This window comes from Mastigoproctus giganteus, unplaced genomic scaffold (genome assembly GCF_048544385.1).
Source record: "Mastigoproctus giganteus isolate SK-2022 unplaced genomic scaffold, ASM4854438v1 scaffold_42, whole genome shotgun sequence".
Lineage (NCBI taxonomy): Eukaryota > Metazoa > Arthropoda > Arachnida > Uropygi > Thelyphonidae > Mastigoproctus > Mastigoproctus giganteus.
In genome coordinates this window covers 1-8,356 of record NW_028328319.1, presented here as the reverse complement: position 1 = coordinate 8,356, position 8,356 = coordinate 1, and positions in this window count along the sequence as shown.

Here is an 8,356-nt window from a genome sequence, read left to right as displayed (position 1 = left end):
ATATCGATGCAAAATATTCATTTAGTTTGTTGGCTACCTGTGCAGGATCAGCAACAATTTACCCATCAATATCAAGTGGACCAATCTGATTCATCCCCTTCCTTCTAGAGTTTACATAAGTAAAGAACTCTTTGCTGTTTTTCTTTGCATCCCTTGCCAAGGATTTCTCGTAATCTGCCTTCGCCTGCTTAACCTCCTTTGTAACTTGGTTGCAGATCAACTTGTATCTATCATAGGCTTCTGTGTCATGTGTTAATTTGTAAGTATCCCATGCATTTTTCTTCTCTCCCATATGCCTCATTAGTTCATCTGACATCAATTTTGGCCTAAACCTTGAACAATATTTCTTAGTTGGTATGTAAAGCCTAGTAGCTTCCAAGATAAGTTCTTTGAATGCTTCCCATTTTGAATTTGCTGTTGGTAACATCATCAGTTGGTCCCACTGTATAGAATTTAAATACCGTCTCAGTCCATCGTAGTCGCCTTTTCGGAAGCAATAACCCTTCCCTTTACCCCTAATGGTAGTTACCTATTTGAGTAAATCCCACTTCAGCACACTGTGATCACTGCCATCTAGTGGTTCATTTATTATCAGATTCTTAATGCATGAAGAATCACTGCTGATAATCAAATCAAGAGTAGTACTCCCTCTAGTTGCCTCCCTAACATGCTGCTGTAGAAAACAATCATCCAATAAATCCACAAAAGCCCTGCTAGTGTGTGAGTGACCAGCCCCCAAATTCCAGTCAATATCTGGGAAATTAAAATCTCCCATTATAAGACTCTCTGATTTACTGGCCCACTCTATTTCCCTGTACAGTTTCTTATTATACTCACCAGTCATTAGGCCTATAGCACACTCGTACTCTCAGTTTTGATCTCCCAATGCTTATGTCACACCAAACTGACTCAACACTGCACTGTCCAGCGATGTCGACTGGCTTCACTTCCTTGGATTTTATGTGTTTGTCTTCTGCGGCAAGAACCTGGATCCATTAGACAGTGCCCACGAGTTTAGGCGATCAATGGCTTTTTGCAATTGTCTTTCAATAATCCTCATGTTGCATGACTGTCGAACCATCATTGTACAAAATATACTAAAGTCATCAACATAGAGGGAACTGTTTACAGTTGGAGGAAGTTGTTCTGTGATGGAATTTATTTTGATGGCGAAAAGCGTGACACTTAATACTGATCCTTGTGGTACGCCCTCCTCTTGGCTGAAGGAACGAGAGAGTGAGGATCCCACACGAACTTGGAAAGATCGATTGGCTAAAAAGTTTTGAATAAAACAGGGGAGATGCCCTCTAAGGCCTAGGTTATGTAAATCTTTTAAGATGCCAAATCTCCAAGTTGTGTCATACGCTTTCTCCATGTCAAAGAACACCGACACCAAGTGTTCGCGTTTTAGGAAAGCATCTCGGATGGATGTTTCCAGTCTAATAAGATGGTCCAGAATGAACCGGTTCCTTCGGAAGCTGCACTGGATGTTGGAGAGGTCATTTCATTCTAAATAGCACGTTAAACGAAAATTAACCTTCTCTCCAGGATTTTGCACAGACAGATTATCAGAGCAATAGGTTGATAATTAGTAGTGACTTTTGAATCCTTTCCTGGCTTAGCAAAGGCAAGAACGATTGCCTTATGCCAGAAATCCGAAAATTGCCCTTCAATAAAAATTCTGTTAGATAGCAGCGGATGATCCATAGATTTTGGTGAGGAATACAAAGATATCACAGTGATGTTTGAAAATGTTTGCCCAAGAGCATTGGCCATTGCAGTGGGCTCTGCAATAGTGTATCCATTATAGTCTAGCATCGATGAGGGGTGGGATGTGTATGTTCCCTTCATTTTTTTGATTTTATTCCAGACTACCTTAGTGTTGGTAGACTGGTTAATAGATGATGTAAAGTGGATCCATGATTCCTTTTGACTCTGACGGCGAATGCAGCATGCTTTGGCTCGTGCACGTTTGAAGGCTATTAGATTAACAGTGGTAGGATTTCGGCGGAATATCCCCCAAGTTTTGTTTTGAGCCTTTTTTTACTGTTGTCCATTGTGAATTCCACCATGGGTTGAGAAAAGGGGGTAACCGAGCAAATGTTTTCGGTATGGTATTGTCAGCTGCATGGACGATATTTTCTGTGATGTGCATGACTGCATCATTGATAGGCTCCTGAATGACTGCATTAAGTCAAAATTCGCCTGATGTTTAAAGGCATTCCAGTCAGCCTGACCAGTCTTCCACTGTGGTAACCTGAAAGGAAGACTGTCTCCCACTGTATAAGCAGATTATCACAGGGAAGTGATCACTTCCATATGGGTTCTCCCCCACTTCCCAAGTCAGTAAAGGGTGTAGATAGGGGGAGCCGATAGAAAGAAAACATACAAATCGGCATGTGGAAGAATGTGTTGGTTCCCACATTTAGAAGGGAGAGGTCATTGTCATTTAGAATATGTTCTATGACTCGTCCTCTTCCATTATTGCTAGCAATTCCCCGCAGGGTGTTAAGTCCATTAAAATCCCCTAGAAGTAAGAAAGGGGGAGGCAACTGCATTACAAGATCATCAAGGTCTTCCTGGGAGATGTCAGTCACAGGTGGCAAATAAATTGAACAGACTGTTAATAAAAATCCCACTGCAAGGCGAATTGCAACAGCCTCTATGCTGGTTGTAAGCAGCAAAGCCTGAACTGGGGTCTGGTTGCCTGAAAGGATAGCCACTCCTCCATGAGCACGACCATCCGAAATTCAGTCTTTTATGAAAAATTGTGATGTTATGCATGGTGGGGTCATCATTTGCCTTTAGATAAGTCGCCTGCACGCAAAAGCAAACTGGCTCGTGCTTTTGCAGGAGGGCCTTGATGTCATCAGTATTTTTCCGGTATCCACGACAATTCCATTGTAGGAATTTGGCCATTATTTTGGCTTCGTGGGTCCATCAGGCGATTACCGAGGTGCTGAGTGCTTAATTTTGTCAGTCTTGGATTTTTCTTTTTTGGGGAAGTGTGGATGCTCTCCCGTGTCCATTTCTTCCTCCGCAAAGAGTTCCAAGACTGATTCGTCCTGTACTTCATTCTCTACATCCATTGTTTCTAGTATTACGGGTGGCTCTGCCAAACTTTTTAGCTTTTCTTTACCACTTGGTTTTGGTAGTGGTGGTGGAGCATTAGGAGGAACGGATATAGGAGTGGCAGCTGATTGTGTTTTTTTGGTGGGCTTTTGTTAACTCAATAAATAGCGTGCAATCAGATTGAATGACTCTCTTAGTGGTATACGCATTTCAGTTTGTGTACCGATAGTGCACTTAGCACAAACGTTCTGAGCATATGAAGGTTTCCCGCTATTTATTGGTTGAATACGTTTTCTGGCCTCTGGGTAGGGGATAATCAGCTCTGTTTTCAGTTTTTGGATTTCTTTTTCATCCTCCCACATTTCGCATGCTCTAGAGTAGGCGGGGTGCTCTCCTTGGCAATTGACACAGATTGGTTTTGAAATCGCATATTTTGGAGAAAGCCAGGTGATTACCCTTACAATTTCGGCAGTGAGAAGTGGCAGCAGTGCATTCAGATTTATTGTGTCCTTTGATCCACAATTAGGATATATTGCCTCTCTTCGACATGCAGTTTGGGAGTGTCCGTATTTTTGGCACTTATAGCACCTTATGGGATTTGGGATATAAGGGCGGACATGGCAATGGAGATATACTGCTTTAACAGATGTTGGTAGGATGGGTAAGGTAAATGTGACGATTATGCTCCTAGTTGGAACTAAAATACCATCTTTCCTAGTCATGATCCTCCTTACTTGGATGTCTCTTTGTTCACATAGCTCTTTCACAATTTCCTTCTCTGATACTGTTAATAAATCCCATTCGGAAATTACTCCCTTTGAGGAGTTTATGGTGGCATAGGGAGTAACTTTTATTGGTTGTCCGCCAATAGTGGTCAGCTTTAATAACTTTGCAGAATGCTGGAATCTCATGGTCTCTACCAGAAAATCCCCAGATTGGAGTCGCCTTACTGCTTTTGGTGAACCTGCAGCAGACTCAGTGCATTTATGCACAAGAAATGTGGATAGTTGGCTCAGTGGCTTCTTTGAGAGAGAGTGAAATATGAGGAATGTTGCTATCTCCTCAATCTCGGTGGTTGAGAGAAGTCATTTTCGGTGTCTTTGTTAGATAGTATTGACTCGATGGTTCTAAAGGTGGAAATGTACTGTTTTCCATCTTTGCTCCTTTCAGCCCTGGGAGAGTGGATTTCTTCTGCCAGTTTACCGGGCCCCGCCACGGGGAGGCAGGGGCAGTGCCGCTAGCGTTACCAAGCGGTATGAAAGTTAGTTTAAAGAAAAAAAAGAAAGGTTGTTTTCTCTTTCTGAAACTTACAATTTGTAAGTTTATTATTATGTAATGATAACGGAAAAAAAACTTTAACAAATGAACAAAACCATAGCCTTGAGAAAACGCTTTAGAAATAACTCAGGGAATCGCTTGATCACTATAATGCTTGGCACTCGGGGCGGTTGGAGTTGCCCTTCAATGGTATTGATACTTTGACTCTGACAGGAAATGGTAAGATCGTCTGCATACATATAAGTTTCGACAGTTTTTGGGATATCATGTGCCATGGTGCTGACTCTAACTGCAAAAAGTGTTGAATTAAGTATTGATCCCTGCGGAACTCCTTCTTCTTTAATGTGAGAATCAGAGAGTATGCTTTCATATCGGACCTGAAAAGTGCGCAATTGCAGGAAATTATTTCCGGCAAATGGCCCCTCAATCCTAGATGGTAAAGATCAATAAGAATACCATGATGCCAGGTAGTGTCAAATGTCTTTTCAAAATCTACGTTGATCATAACTAGATGTTTCCTAACAAATGCATTGCGGATATTAGATTGCTTTGATGAGCACATCTAGGGTTCATCTATTTTTTCGAAAGCCATATTGATGATCTGGGAGGAGATTCTGCGACTCCAAATGTAGATGAGCATACTATGAACCATCCTTTCGAAAAATTTTACCCAAGCAGCTCGAGAGAGATATGGGCCTATAATTTTGAACCTTGTAGGATCTTTTCCTGGTTTTGGTATAGCAATAATAAAAGAATGGCGCCAGGAAGAAGGATAACCATTTTCATAGAAAATTCAATTGTAGAAGATCAGCAAAGTTAGCAATTCCTTTTCTGGTAAATGCCTTTAGCATTTACCTGAAACATCTGTGTCGCACCCCTCATATTGTTTATTTATGATAAATGTAATATTTATAAATATGTATTTAATCAACTACAATTTTTTATTTCTAACATGTATTATTTGTTTATAATATAAGGAATGAATATTAATAATAAAAAGGGGGTTATTAACTACAATCTTTATTTATAATAGAATTTTCACTCATATACCGTAATATTTTGTTTATTCACAATATACAATTATGTTCCTAACAAAAATTATTGCAATATTATTGTCACTTAGTTTAGTAAGATCCTAGCAGATTTCACTAATTTCTTTTTTATATTAGTAATTATTTTATTTTAGAAGTGAACTTTTTGTCCCACTTAACAGTTTCGATGGCCCTAATTGAGAACCACTGAACTATAACATCCTAGATTTAAGCAAAAAACGTATTATACAATAGCATCGTACTATACACTACCAAATTAAAATAATACTTGACAGTAACATATCATCTATATACATGCCAAAATCAATTAATTACATGTTATGTTCAGAACCTAATTGAAGGAAACCAATAAATAGGGAGAGGCAGGAACAAGTACTATACAATACAAATTAATACATATTACATGCATTGTCATATGATCTCATAATTCTAATAACAGCAAGATCCAAACGCAACAGCTCAAAATACAGCAGCAAATATGAGTGACTATTGAGAGGCCAAAGTAACATTTCAACTTGCTTCTGAGAGACTGCCCAGGAGCAGCCACCTGAAGTTGGCCTTTCCTGCTCAGATTCGCAAGTTGGGGGAGGAGAGAAAGAGCAGACCATCGCTAAACTGGAAGAAACGTCTAGAAATTTGGAAACTTGGAGAAATGGTTTATAAGGTATGTCGTGTCAGGCGCTACCTGGGATAACGGTTTGTGAGAGAGTAAGCACCGCTGTACTCAGAAGTCAGTGGAAATGAGTAAAAATAGTTACTCAAGTACTTTGTGTCCCACTTAACAGTTTCTATGGCTCCCATTGAGAACCAGTGAACTAGAACATCCTACATTTAAGCAAAAAAAGTATTATACAATAGCATTGTACTATACAATACCAAACTAAAATAATACTTAACAGTAACATATCATAGATATACATGCCAAAATCAATTCATTACATGTCAAGTTCAGAACATAACTGAAGGAAATCAATACAAATTAATACATATTACATGCATTGTCATATGATCTCATAATTCTAATAACAGCAAGATCCAAACGCAACAGCTCAAAATACAGCAGCAAATATGAGTGACTATTGAGAGGCCAAAGTAACATTTCAACTTGCTTCTGAGAGACTGCCCAGGAGCAGCCACCTGAAGTTGGCCTTTCCTGCTCAGATTCGCAAGTTGGGGGAGGAGAGAAAGAGCAGACCATCGCTAAACTGGAAGAAACGTCTAGAAATTTGGAAACTTGGAGAAATGGTTTATAAGGTATGTCGTGTCAGGCGCTACCTGGGATAACGGTTTGTGAGAGAGTAAGCACCGCTGTACTCAGAAGTCAGTGGAAATGAGTAAAAATAGTTACTCAAGTACTTTGTGTCCCACTTAACAGTTTCTATGGCTCCCATTGAGAACCAGTGAACTAGAACATCCTACATTTAAGCAAAAAAAGTATTATACAATAGCATTGTACTATACAATACCAAACTAAAATAATACTTAACAGTAACATATCATAGATATACATGCCAAAATCAATTCATTACATGTCAAGTTCAGAACATAACTGAAGGAAATCAATACAAATTAATACATATTACATGCATTTTCATATGATCGCGTAATTCTAATAACACCAAGATCCAAACCCATCAGCTCAAAATACAACAGCGAAGACGAGTGACTATCAAGAGACCAAAGTAACATTTCAACTTGCTTCTGAGAGACTGCCCAGGAGCAGCCACCTGAAGTTGGCCTTTCCTGCTCAGATTCGCAAGTTGGGGGAGGAGAGAAAGAGCAGACCATAGCTAAACTGGAAGAAACGTCTAGAAATTTGGAAACTTGGAGAAATGGTTTATAAGGTATGTCGTGTCAGGCGCTACCTGGGATAACGGTTTGTGAGAGAGTAAGCACCGCTGTACTCAGAAGTCAGTGGAAATGAGTAAAAATAGTTACTCAAGTACTTTGTGTCCCACTTAACAGTTTCTATGGCTCCCATTGAGAACCAGTGAACTAGAACATCCTACATTTAAGCAAAAAAAGTGTTATACAATAGCATCGTACTATACAATACCAAACTAAAATAATACTTAACAGTAACATATCATAGATATACATGCCAAAATCAATTCATTACATGTCAAGTTCAGAACATAACTGAAGGAAATCAATACAAATTAATACATATTACATGCATTTTCATATGATCGCGTAATTCTAATAACACCAAGATCCAAACCCATCAGCTCAAAATACAACAGCGAAGACGAGTGACTATCAAGAGACCAAAGTAACATTTCAACTTGCTTCTGAGAGACTGCCCAGGGGCAGCCACCTGAAGTTGGCCTTTCCTGCTCAGAAATGCAAGTCGGGGAGGGGAGAGAAAGCAGACCATCGCTTAACTGGAAGAAACGTCTAGAAATTTGGAAACTTGGAGAAATGGTTTATAAGGTATGTTCGTGTCAGACGGCACCTGAGATAACGGTTTGTGAGAGAGGGAGCACCGCTGAAACATTTAGAACAAATGTACTGAGAAGTCAGTGGAAATGAATAAAAACAGTTACTTAAAGTAAGCTGAGGCTAAGGAGGGCAATGATGTCTGCTTATTCCACTATCCACATCAGCTTGGGTTGGGCCATGATTGCCAGTTGGCCACATGCTTCCATATCTTCAGACCTGTTAATATAAAGAAACAGAGATTGATGTGCATAGGGAACCCATGTGGGAATGCACAGCTTGCAAACGTGGGTCAATTTCACTCCACGATATTGTGGAGTGAACTTGAAGAATACATCACACCCTTTGCCTGAATGCAGATCCAAATTCATTTTGCTCTTTTTGTGTGTGAGAGAAAGAACTTGCAGAGATAACAGCATTGCTATCCACATTTCAAGCCCAATTAATGAGATCGCAAACAGACTAAGACATCTTACATAATGCAATTTGTTAAAAAACCTTGTTACGTAATAAGT